General features: G+C 34.7%; 1 long non-coding RNA gene across 1 annotated transcript in view; it reads left to right on the forward strand.

Annotated features, from left to right (window-relative positions):
• The first annotated feature begins 4553 nt into the window (after nucleotides 1-4553).
• Nucleotides 4554-13150, forward strand: part of LOC123647226 — a 48705-nt gene continuing 40108 nt past the window's right edge. The window contains exon 1 of the long non-coding RNA XR_006738170.1: nucleotides 4554-4959. This is a non-coding gene — a long non-coding RNA (uncharacterized LOC123647226). The remainder of the gene's footprint in view (nucleotides 4960-13150) is intronic.

The following is a 13150-nucleotide window of genomic DNA, read 5'->3' on the forward strand; positions in this document are numbered from 1 at the left end:
ACAAATACTTACCATTGTATTACAATTGCCTACATTATTCAGTACAGTAGCATGCTATACAGGTTTGTAGCCTAAGAGCAATAGGCTATACCATATGGTCTAGGTGTGTAGTAGGCTGTACCATCTGGGTTTGTGTGAGTACACCCTATGATGTTCATACAACAACAAAATCACCTAATGATGCTGATGCCTAACAATGCATTTCTCAGAAGGTATCCCCATCATTATGTGACACATGACTGTATTTTCCTCTACCACTAGACTACATAAAAGATCAATTTTCAAAAAATTTAGTTATATAAAATTATAACATTATAACAGAGCAAGTTTGAAAATCATTCTTGTTCTTCACTTGCCTTGAATATTATATAGTCTCAACAAATGTTGGATAGGGCTAAACATGAGATATAACACATTTATGCCCTGAAATCTAGACTAAGAATTCATATTATTTCAATACATGGGGCTTATAAGACATGAAAAGCTTTCACTCTTGTATCTATAATAATCTCATCTTTGGCACCGCCTCTCCTCCTCAGTCTCTCAGCTCCTTTTTTATATACCGTGTGCAGTGTCTACAATTCCATGACCCGCTTTCTATATGGTTTGATTCCAGCTTCCATTCTACCATGACAGATAGCTTTTTAACCTGAAGTTATAGCTGAAACCTTCAAATTTGGTGCTCAAAAATTAAGCATATGAGAAGTTTCAGGATTCTTTGATGGAGTGAGAATTTTTTCATCTACCTTGGAATTTTACTTTTTTTCCTGCTTCATTTGTAATTTGCCTTCCAACCCGAAGTAAGGTAATTACTGTATTCAATTTTGTAAAGTGATTGGGACCTTTCAGGATCAAAAATAATGAACAAATTGAAACTGTCTGTTAAAGTGGAGCCCAAAGTCCTGCAACACAGGTTTTATGTAGGGTTGCTCAATATAACACAAGACACGTATGCAATATTTGGGACATGTTCGTAATTAAAAATGATTTATTGATTTTCTGAAATTCAAATATAAGTGGGTATCCTGTCTTTTTATTTGTTAAACATGACCACTCTAATTTTATGGAATTTAGTGATAGATTGACTACCAAGATATCACCTTGTAATGAAAAGCCCTAGAACTTTCTCTTCCTAATATGTGCAGAAGAAATGATATTAAGTACATCTTGTCCTTAGCCGCTCAAAACAAAGACCCATTTATTAGAAAGGGAGTGACCTAAAAGAGATTGTTGATTGTCAAGATCTTGAAAAACCACCAGACTAACCTATTTATAAAGGAAAACCAAGTTTATTGCTTATGGCACTAATAGGTCACTAATATTGGCAATGCTTTAGTAGTGTCTCAGGAAGGAGAGTCAAAGGCAGAATATTTGTTAAGGTTGAAAAGTCTAGTTTAAGGTAGGTTCTTCAGTGTGGTTATGAGGGTTGATTGGGATTGGGCAAAGTTTGTGAAATAACAGTTTAGGATTGGTGCACCCAGCAAAGCAGGGGTTTTGAAGTTGGCCTTGAAGAATAAAGTCTTTGATGAGACCAATGAATGATCTATTACCCTGATGAGGGCCAGTTTAATGGTTAAATATTTGGATAAGTGGATTTTCATAAATTCCTTGTAACAAACAATAAATAACAAATTATAAAAAGAAGAATAACAGTAATGAGACAAACTTAAAGTTACTTGCAACTTCATCTTCCAAAGCAAGAACTCTGTGGAATAATTAAGTCATGTAAATGCAGACTGTCCAATAATAAAATGTGTTATTCTAAAAGTCAACTTAATGTAGACATAAGCTGCATGGCTATAGATCAGGAATTCTCTAAGTGTAGTCTAAGGGCCATTGAGATCCTGAGATGTTTTAGTGGATTCACAACATTGTCTCTTTTCCAACTACATGTCTGTGTGAAGCCAGATTTTTCTCGTGTATTTCAACCAAAACAACATATTGCAAGAGATTGAATCAGATATGAGAATTCAGCTATCTTCTGTTAAGCCAGATATTATAGATTTGCAAAAATGTTAATGTTGCTTTTCTTATTACATTTTTTTGTTGTTATTATTGAAAATATAGTTATTGTCAAAAATAATTTTATGCTTTGTATGGAACCAGAGAAGACTCTGTTTAGCAAAAGTAATTTTAGGCAATAAGAACAAAATGGGAGGTATTAATTTACCAGACTTCAAACTATACTACAAGGCTGTGGTTATTGAATCAGTTTGGTATTGGCACAAGAACAGGGACACAGACCAGTGGAACAGAACTGAGAATCCAGATATAAAACCATCCTCATATAGCCATCTAATCTTTGACAAAGCAGACAAAAACATATACTGGGGAAAATATTCTTTATTCAATAAATGGTGCTGGGAAAACTGGATACCCACATGTAGAAGATTGAAACAGGACCCACAGATTTCACCTCTTACAAAAATCAAATCACAGTGGATAACAGACTTAAACCTAAAGTGTGAAACTATTAGAACTCTAGAAGAAAATGTGGGAAAGACTCTTATAGACATTGGCCTAAGCAAAGAATTTATGAAGAAGACCCCTAAGGCAATCACAGCAACAACAAAAATAAATAAGTGGGACCTGATTAAATTAAAAACCTTCTGTACAGCCAAAGAAACTGTCACAAGAGCAAACAGACAACCTACAGAATGGGAAAAAATTTTCGCATGCTACACATCTGATAAAGGGCTAATAACTAGAATCTATTTAGAACTTAGGAAAATAAGCAAGAAAAAAATCAAACAACCCTATCAAAAAGTGGGCAAACGACATGAATAGAAACTTTTCAAAAGAAGACAGAAGAATGGCCAAGAAACATATGAAAAAATGCTCAACATCTCTAATCATCAGGGAAATGCAAATCAAAACCACAATGAAATATCACTTAACTCCAATGAGAATGGCCTTTATCAAAAAGTCCCAAAACAATAAATGTTGGCGTGGATGCGGAGAGACAGGAACACTCATACACTGCTGGTGGGACTGCAAACTAGTGCAACTTCTGTGGAAAGCAATATGGGGATACCTTAAACAGATACAAGTAGACCTACCATTCAATCCAGCAATCCCATTATTGGGCATCTACCCAAAAGAACAAAAGACATTCTATAACAAAGACATCTGCACTTGAATGTTTATAGCAGCACAATTCACAATTGCAAAGATATGGAAACAACCCAAGTGCCCATCAATCTATGAGTGGATTAATAAAATGTGATATATGTATACCATGGAGTACTACTCAGCTATAAGAAACAATGGTGATCTAGCACCTCTTGTATTTTCCTGGATAGAGCTGGAACCCATTCTGCTAAGTGAAGTATCCCAAAAATGGAAAAATAAGCATCACATGTACTCACCATCAAATTGGTTTCACTGATCATCACCTAAGAGCACATTCAGGAATAACATTAATCAGATGTCGAGCAGATGTGGGGGGAAGAGGATGGGTGTATACATACATAATGAGTGTGATGCACACCATCTAGGACATGGACATGCTTGAATCTCTGATTCGGGATAGGGCAAGGGCCATATACATAACCTAAACTTTTGTACCCCCATTATATGCTGAAATTTAAAAAAAACTACAAAAAATAATGAAAAAGAAAAAAAAAAGAATTGTAAAGGGTCTGAAGTTTTACCCTGTTTGCAAGTTAATGAGTTATCTTACCACAGTTTAATGGAGGCTGACAAAAGACATGAGACTTCTGTGTCAGAGCTGAAAGACTTCATTACCATGAAACCAGTACCCAGAGTGTCTATATGTTTACATGTGCTTCCCCCAGTGAGCACCAATTTCCCAGGAGTGGCAAGTATGGACCTAGATGGATGCCAACACATGTAGTGGGTTGCACGACAGGAGGGGAAGACTTGAGTCTGGAGAACCTGCCATTTATATAATGGCAGGCAGTGAGCAAGCCTGTCCTTTGTCTTAGAAGGAGACCTTACCTTATCTCTCACAGCTGCTCACTGCCTAAGCTGCCATGAGAAAACCTGGGTGCAAAGAAATCAGAGTCTTGCATTCTTGGCACATACAGCAAGATGTCAAGGACCATGAGACACAATGGAAACAGATCATCCAACAATTATTTTTCATAAAAATATACTATTTATGGCAACACGTACTAAATATATTATTGTTATTTTAAATGAATTAAATAATACTTAAACTATTTCTTGGTTTTATTTAATAATTTGTTACTGATAAATATAAATAGTTATAACTCATCTAAACAAGCTCTTTGGGGTCCTTAGTAATTTTTAAGAGTATAAATGTGTCCTGAGCAAAAGTTTAGAAACTACTGTTGTAGGTGGTTTCACTTCTCACCTTTCTATCCCTCTCAGTTCTTTCCCTTCCCCTTAGTCTTAGAGGTCATTTATTTATTGCTACCAAGGGAACAGTGCACGCTTTGGAATAAGTTCTTTTAAATATTCCCTTGAATATTTGTCCCAGATGTTTGTCCTGTTTGTTCCAGAGAACACTGAAAGAGTTAGGTGGCTTCTGACCCAGATGGACAAATTTTGCAGATGGGCTTTTTTTTTTTTTTTTTTGGTAGCTTTTCATTCTTGAGTCCTTGATTTCAGGATGTAAAGAGTCAGTCTGAATGAACCTTGGCTGACTGCTGTGTATGCCATTAAATTCATCAGTTATCTTTTATTAGAAATCCTCTAACTTGGGATTTCATTGTTCTTCTTTATGTTTATTCAACACATCTTCCTTTCTTTCAAGTGTTTAACAGGAAACTTTGGACCTTCTTTGATTATATATGTTTGCATTTTGACAGCACCAGGTCTCTGGGTTGTCTTCACCTCCTCTCCTATTTGTATCTTCCTAGGACAAGACATTCCATGGTCATCTTATAAAATAGTCACTTAATGATTCTTCAGCGCTATGTAGACTATGGTCACCGTGAAAGATCCTGTAACTGCAAACAATAGATGACACAGGTACAGAAAATTTACTTTCTAACTTTGGCATTTCTGTAACATTTCTTTAGTCATGAGCAGGTGTTACATTTTTAAAACAAAAAATGACATTTAATTATAAAAGATAGAGGAAAGTAGATTTTTTAATATAATAATTGGTTGGTACACAGACTTTAAAGCTAATGCTTCTATTCAAATTTAAATGGAATATAAGTCATTGGACTGCAGGTTCCTTAAAGGTCAAGAGTTAAACCTTATTCATCTTTCTATCCTGAACATCTAAGAAAGTATCTGAGCACATCATAGGTGCTCAATAAGTCCAGTATTGAAGAGATGCATAATAAGAAAAAATTATTAAGTGTTAATATGCACAATATTTCATTTTGTTCTTGGGATTTAAAATTACACTATTTTGCCCCATTATTATAGGATATGCAGTCCAAGGAAAGAAAGCACTAACGAAGTCTGGCCAAGTAGTACTTGAGTAGTACTGGTCAATATTTGTTTTAATTATTTTACTGAAACCTCCCTTTCTGGAAATAATATACGTTAAGCTGACATCCTTTTGATTCCTAGAAATGTCTGATTCTTCTTACCTCCTATCCCCAAATAAACAAATATGGAAATATTTTATTGGTTAAAGCAAACACTGGATGCAAGACATGCAAGTGTCTGGGTGACTTGAGGCAGCAGGTTAGTCTAGAAAAATAGTATAATCCAAACTTTTTTACTGCAAACCTCTCTAGGAAATTTATTACATATTATGACTCCAACGCACACATAAACACACACACAGACACACACACGCCTGAAACAAAAGTTTCATAAAGTAGTATTTACCTTCAATATTCAGGATTCACATTAATGTTTTTATTGTTTGTTCTGTTCTATCAAAAATGTCCACAACCCATTAAATTGGTTTCCTGATACACCAATAGATCTCCACCTATAATTGGGAAAAAAGAAAGAATTCATAGATAAACCTCTAACATTTTTATTTCAGTAAAGGCTGATACAAGAAAAATGCAAACAGGTACAGTTGTCTATGGAAATGAAAATTTGTGGTAGAAACTGCTTAGAACAGAAAGCCTCAGTCATATTTTTTGAAAAATTGAAGGAAATTTGAAGGAGTGCCTGAGGGTGGAATTTTTTTGTTGATTAATCTAGGTTGTTTTGAAAGCAGATGCGTTCTGTAACTTCTATTTACCATGTTTCAAATCTACACATGTAATGTTATTTTGATTGCTTTTAAAATATGTCATCCATTTTATAAGACCTTGTTATTGCTAACAGTGGTTTTAATAATAACCATATTCTTTCAGGAATGTAATCCTCGTGGTTGGCAAGAGATTACTAAAGATATATAAAACCACCTATTGCCAACCATGTCTATACAAATATGTACAGTCATCCCTCAGTGTTTGAGAAAAGGGATTGATTCCAGGACCCCTGAAGATACCAAAATCTGTAGATGCTCAAGTCTCTGATATAAAATAGCGTAGTATTTGCATATAACCTACACACATCCTCGTGTAAACTTTAAATCATCTTTAGATTACTTATAATAACTAATACAATGTAAATGCTATGTAAATAGCTGTTATATTGTATTGGTTTACTAGTATGTTTTATTGTTTTATTATTTTTTATTTTATCTATATGTTATACATATATATATTTTTTTTTTTTTTTTGAGCCACAGTTGGCTGAATCTGTGGTTGGCTAAATTGGTGGATGTGGAAACAATGGAAACGGTGGGCTGATTGTATCTGTATCTATATTTATATTTTTCTGTACATATCTCTCTCTAACATATAAATGATGATAAGTCTAAAAGTAAAACAGAGAGAGGGGATAGGGAATGCTGGAGTGAGATAGTTGCAACTTCAGGGTGGTCAAGGAAGGTCTCAGTGAGAAGGGGACATTTGCATTAATACCTAAAGTGAGGAGAGCAAGAAGTGTGGGTGAGTGTATCTTGAGGAAGAGCTTTCCAGGCAGAGGGAACAGTGACTGCAAAGAACTTGATGGTGGAGCTTGTCTACAGTGTTGGAGGAGGAGCAAAGAGGCCACTGTGGTGAGGCAGAGTGAGTTAGAGGATGAATAGTAGAAGATGACATCAGAGAGGTCACCCCAGGCCAATTGTGCAGGACCTTGTGAGTCACAGTAATAATTTTGGCTTTTACTTGGAGCAAAATATGATGGCACTAGAGGGTTGGGAGCAGAGGAATGATATTACTTATCCCACATTTGGATGCAATCTCTCTGGCTACTGTGTGATACATAGACTGGATGATGGCTGGGGAGGGGGACAGTGTGGGAGAAGGGAGACCATTTACTTGGCCATTGCACTAATCTATGCAAAAGATCATGTTCGCTTGCCTGGGGTGGCCACAGTGGAGTGGGGAGAAGCGGTAGGATTATGGATCTATTTTGAAGGTGCGGCTGGAATTATTTTCCCACAGACTGGATATAAGTGTGAGAAAAGGAGAGGAATCAAGGATGACTCCAAGGGTTTTGACCTGAGATGTTGGAAGAGCTCTTACACATCAATTAAAAAAAACCATGAGCACTTCAGTGGAAAAATGGGCCAAAAAATAATTGAACTTAAACCAAAAGTGATTTTTCTTTGTAAGCAGTATTTCCTAGTACACCTTTTATTGAAGAAAAGTACACAGATCATAACTATATATCTGGATGAATTTTCACAAAGTAAACAAAGCACAGCATGTAGCCAGCACTTAGATCGAGAAGTAGAACATTACCTGCAATCAAGAAGCGCCCCCTGAAAGCATTAATAATTATTTTTAAAATGAACCGGTATTTCTATTAAACCTTTTCTACATAGCCATTGATGTAGAGTGACAGGCCACAGAGCAGAATATATCTTCAGAAATCAGGGTAAGAGGTGTTAAGAAACTCACCCTGAAACCCTGTGATGGGAATTAGTCACCCACTTGATCTCATGAAATTCATACTGAAAAGTTCTTTCCTAATAATACAATGTGAGACAGATAGCTGGTAAAAATAGCTACAGTTTCTGCATAGGCTTCAAAGTTAGAAAGTTCACAGGCGTTGCTAAAAAAAAAAATACACTGAGTTGACAAAAGAAACTTTAAAAAAGTAAAGTTGAATATACCAAGGTCAAATGATCTTTATTTTTAAAGTGAAATATTTATTATCTAGAAATTTTGGCAATAATGAGCATCAGAATAAGAAGTTTTAGATGCTGAGACTGAAAACAACCTGGCACAGAAACTATGGTTGTAGTTTTTCTCAGAAGTCACAGTAAAAAAAAAAAAAAGAAAAGAGGCAAAGTGGTTGTGTGAGAAGGTAGGGAAAGAAGGGCAAGGAAAATTAAGAAAGAAAATGATAGATGACTATTTGAGCCCTCCCTTTACCAAACAAACAGACAAACAAAAAACCTTTGGAAATAAACATCTTAATGTTTTGAAACTGAAGATAGCTTTTTCTGTCAATGCTAAAAATGCAAACTGATTTTAGAAATTTATTGTTTCCTTATTTTGGTATCATTGAAAATGTTAAGTACATCTAAAAAGTCACCATTTTTATTTTTGGTAAAAAAATATAGCTATCAAAATCAGTCACACACAGCATAATGACCATTTGGTCAACGATGGGGCCAATATATAACAGTGGTCTTAGAGATTATAGTACTTGTATTTGTACTGTACTTTTACCGTAGCTTTTCTACATTTAGATGGGTTTAGATACACAAATACTTACCGTTGTGTCGCAACTGCCTACAGTATTCAGTACAGGAACACGCTGTTCCCCTTTGTAACATAGGAGCCATGGACTGTACCATATAGCCGCGGTGTGTAGTTGTCTATCCCATCTAGTTTTGTGTAAGTACACTCTATGATGTTTGCACAGCAATGAAATTGCCTAAAGACACATTTCTCAGAACATTATCTCATCATTAAGTGACACGTGATGGTTATGGTGTTAAGAAGAGCAAATGTTGGCTCCTTTACTTAAAAAATTATATGCTGCAATTATTGTATTGGAATTTTTGTTTATTTATTTTGGCCTTCCAGTACTCATTTCCCCTTCTTTGGGTAAGGCACCCCTATTTTGTCCTGAGGAAATTACTTATTCTTCATTGTATACAAACTGGCAAGGGGGAAACAAAGTGCTTTGAACTCCCTTGGCAACAAATGGACCTGTGCTCCAAAGGAAGCCAGTCAGGTCCTCTGTCCCTAGAATATGAATCTGGAGCTAAGTGACCCAGGATGGTATGTAATTGATGCTGATTAATTCAAGAGCTTGCCCACTGAAGATAGTGTCCCTCATTGCCTGGACCTGCCCTTATTCTTGCTCTTTTTAAAATAACTTCTTCAAAATTTCTTTCACCTCTAGGAGCCACCCCATGTCCTATAAATTCTCTTTTTTGCCTAAGTTAACTAGAGTTGTTTTCTGTATCTTGCAACCAAAGAACACCAGCTGATAGCATTGTAATACTATTAATCACAGAAGGACCCCTTCTGAAATTTTAGCTAGCGATGACAATTTAGTTGAATATTGAATGAACATTTAGAAGACCACCAAGAAATATTTCATACTCACAAATATAAATGTTTTAATAGTGTCAATAGTGTCAATAGTGTCATCCTGTTTGAGATACATAAATACTTAAGAACAAATTTAAGAGTTGTTAAAGTGAAATATGTATGTATACACACATATGTGTGTATAGTAGATGCAGCCATCAAAATTTTAATTTTTAAAAATACTAAAAGCAGTTAAGAATTATATTGTTTTCATATTACCCCAATTCCTAGAGGGCAGGATCTACCCTGCTGTTCATGTGTAAGAACTTGACGTTTATTCTTTGATGGTGATAAAGATAGTGAATGTAAACCATAATCCTGCCAGAAAAAAATATCCTGGTTGGATCTTTTTGGAGTCCATTTTCTACCATGACTGAAACTTTGTGAGTTATAACATAAACTGTTTCAAACAACATGCGAATAGTCTTTTAAATTTCTGTTCAAAACAAAACCTTTGTGGCTGAGTATATGAATTTTGAAGTAAGAGATGTAGGTTCAGACCTTGACTTTGCTAGCTCTGTAGCAGTGAGAAAGCTAATGTCTGCTCTGGGCCCAAATTTTCTCAACAGAAAAATTGAGATAATTACATTTACCTTATTTCTAAAGTGTTTTTGTAAAGTAATAGCTTGTTATTATTATTAATAATGTTTATAGATAGAAATAGTTTATAGATAGAAATTAATATTTCTAGAAGCTACTTATATCAGAAATCAGTGTATAAAACTTGCATGTTTCTGGGATAACTTAGAAGCAAACAGATTTTCATATTTAAATTCAAACCATGGCTATCTAGAAGTTAAGATTTATTTTTTAGAAAAGGAGAGTTTTTGATTTTGGAAATAATTTAGAAAATTACTTATTTCTGATTGGAAAAAAGACATCTGTAAAGATTTCATGCTGACAACACAGAATGCAGCTATGCAAATATAATTTTTTCTTGTTCTTCTTAAGCAATATGGAAGAAAAAGCATTTTAGAACACTAAGAAAGACTAGAAGTGCTAAAAAGCCAACTAAGGCCCTTTCAATGATGGGCAGAAAGCAGATGAATGAGCCAATGAATTACAAAGAAAGATTCCTTTATATTGATTGAAATATGTACTGATCTTATTCTTTCTACCCAGAAAGACACCATACTACTTAATATATTTAAATACTCTTAATGTCATCTTTTTAAATTTTACAAGCTTTAGTTCCATCATTTTGAGTCTGAGATCATGCTTTTTGATGTCAGTTAATACACTTGGCAATTTAGTAGCTAAAACCAGAAAACAGAGACATCAGATATATTATACCTTGATAAATCATCTAGATGTTTTATTCTTAAAAGGCCAACTTAAAAAGACATTCATGCTTGAAATCCTGGATTATTGAAATTAGTTCTCCAGAAAATAAGAATTCTAGATTCTAAGCAGTGATTGTCAGGCTTTTAAGAATTACCCAAATAAGAGACTCTTATGTAGAATGCTTTATATTCAGAAAATCTTTCAGTCATTCTAACCCTTTTGGTTTATTTTACCTATTTATTCTACATGATAGTTGTGGCTATATATTCATATATCATCTTTTTTAAGCATAATTGTCATCAGATATTTTAGGTATCTTCAGTTGATGTCTTCTAAATCTTTCAGTTATGTTCATGGAGCTGTCCAGTCTTCTCTTTTTATTAATGTCCTAATTACCTTCACAAGTACTTAAAGATACATCTTTCTGACACCAGACTGAATGGCCTATATGTTTTATGATGGCAAAAAACCCCACTGGCTTTGTTTCCAACTAGTAACCAACCATATAGACTCTGGCACAAAGTTTGTGCTTTAATCAGTATTTGTTGAATGAATGAATATCAAACTTGTGGAAGCCCATGTACTTGGTATGCTTGGTGAGAAACCAACATGACAATAGCCTGAGGTTTGTCTTTATTTTCCTCAGCAGTCTTTTGGTATTGACACCTTTCCCTTACAGCATTCTGTCGGGAGGCCTATAAGACAGCTGGGAAACATGGAATCTTAAATCACCAAACTGTGTCTGCCATGAATACTTACGCAGAGCCTAGCAATATGCCTGGCTCTGCCTCACATATCCATGTATTACTGCACTCATGTAACGGTGTGAGTGGGACTATATGTGAACATGCTTATTCAATTTTTGGACTATGAAATATTTCAACGCAATCACATTCACCTACCCTTCACTTAATCTCAGATCTCTGTCTCTGAAAATACAGTCTATGTTATAGTCACAGGATTTTGACCGAAAATTAAATAAGCAAAGGCACAGTTGGTACCTTGCCTTTCCTGGAACCAGCTCTATAAATTGTCCAATTTTTTTTTTAAAAAAGAAAAAAACCAAAATCATACAATGAGTATTTCTAATTTTGTTTTGATTCCTCCTGCAACATCCCCCCTGCCAATTATTCATCAAAAAAGGAAAGGGAAAATATCAATATTTAAGTGTCCCTATGTAACAGATGTTTTATGTGTGGGATCTAAATTTAACTTTTACAACAATGCTGGCATGTAGGTATTACTTACCCTAATTTACACATGAGACTAGTAGAAATGAAGTGGACTGCCCAAGGGGCACATGGTTAGTGAATATCAAAGTTAAGATTTGAATCTTTGCTTTATTCTGAAACCTGTGCCGTATCCCCAACATCTCTATATAATAAGCACACACTGAAATTGACACACTGTCATAGAGATCTCAAACCTGTTTAACCATTTTCTTTCTTCACCTGTATTTTAATTACTGTGCTGTTTTCAGACTCTCATGGTAAGTGCTGATAATGTGGGAGACCCTCCTAAGGGAACTTTTCAAAAAGGGAATTGATAATATGTGGTTAAAAACTATACAAGTGTTTATCTATTTTGCTACTTTAGTTTCACAGCTTATTCAGTTCCAAGTGGCAGAATTATTGAAATAAACTTTTCAGTGTGTAGAAATGTTCTCTCAAGAAAAAAGGTTCCTGGTTCTTGAAAATATTTTTGTTGGAGTAACATAGAAAGGTACCACAAAAGCCTATTTGAACAAATTACTTGAGTTAGCAATTCTGTACAGACACAATCTGAAAGATTTGTGAATTTGAGTAAATGCTTCTGGAGACCTAACATTTCAGGGTTTCAGCCCAGTTTAGGGGCATATTTTAAATAAACAGTTATCAGCCACTATTCTTTTCTTATTGTGACTGTAGCTTTTTAAGATGTTGAAAGAATGAACTAATCTTTGCACAGGGCACAAACATAATCATTTCCCAGGAGATATTTGGGCTGGGGATTAGACATAATTTTGTTATTTATTACTCCATAAGATTCAGGTTAAAATCAATTACCTTATGTAATATGATGTTTGCTTTCTAAATGTTTCCTGGAGGGGGCAATGGAGGAAGAAAACAGTAAAGTTGTGGTAGGTAGGGAACATTTTATGAAAAAATCAAACTCAGACAAAGAAGGATTATAACTGGTAAAAAATATATGTGTGGATATGTGTTTAACCTATACCCTAAAGATGAGTCAGTGCCAGATTATTTACTTTAAATCTTTAAAACCCTGTAGTCATCAGAAATTTACAATTAAATATATTTTGATTTAATGTTTTCTTCTACACAAGTACAATGAAGTAAGCTTACATTGTATTTCAATAA

The sequence above is a fragment of the Lemur catta genome, chromosome 11 (genome assembly GCF_020740605.2).
Source record: "Lemur catta isolate mLemCat1 chromosome 11, mLemCat1.pri, whole genome shotgun sequence".
Taxonomy (NCBI): domain Eukaryota; kingdom Metazoa; phylum Chordata; class Mammalia; order Primates; family Lemuridae; genus Lemur; species Lemur catta.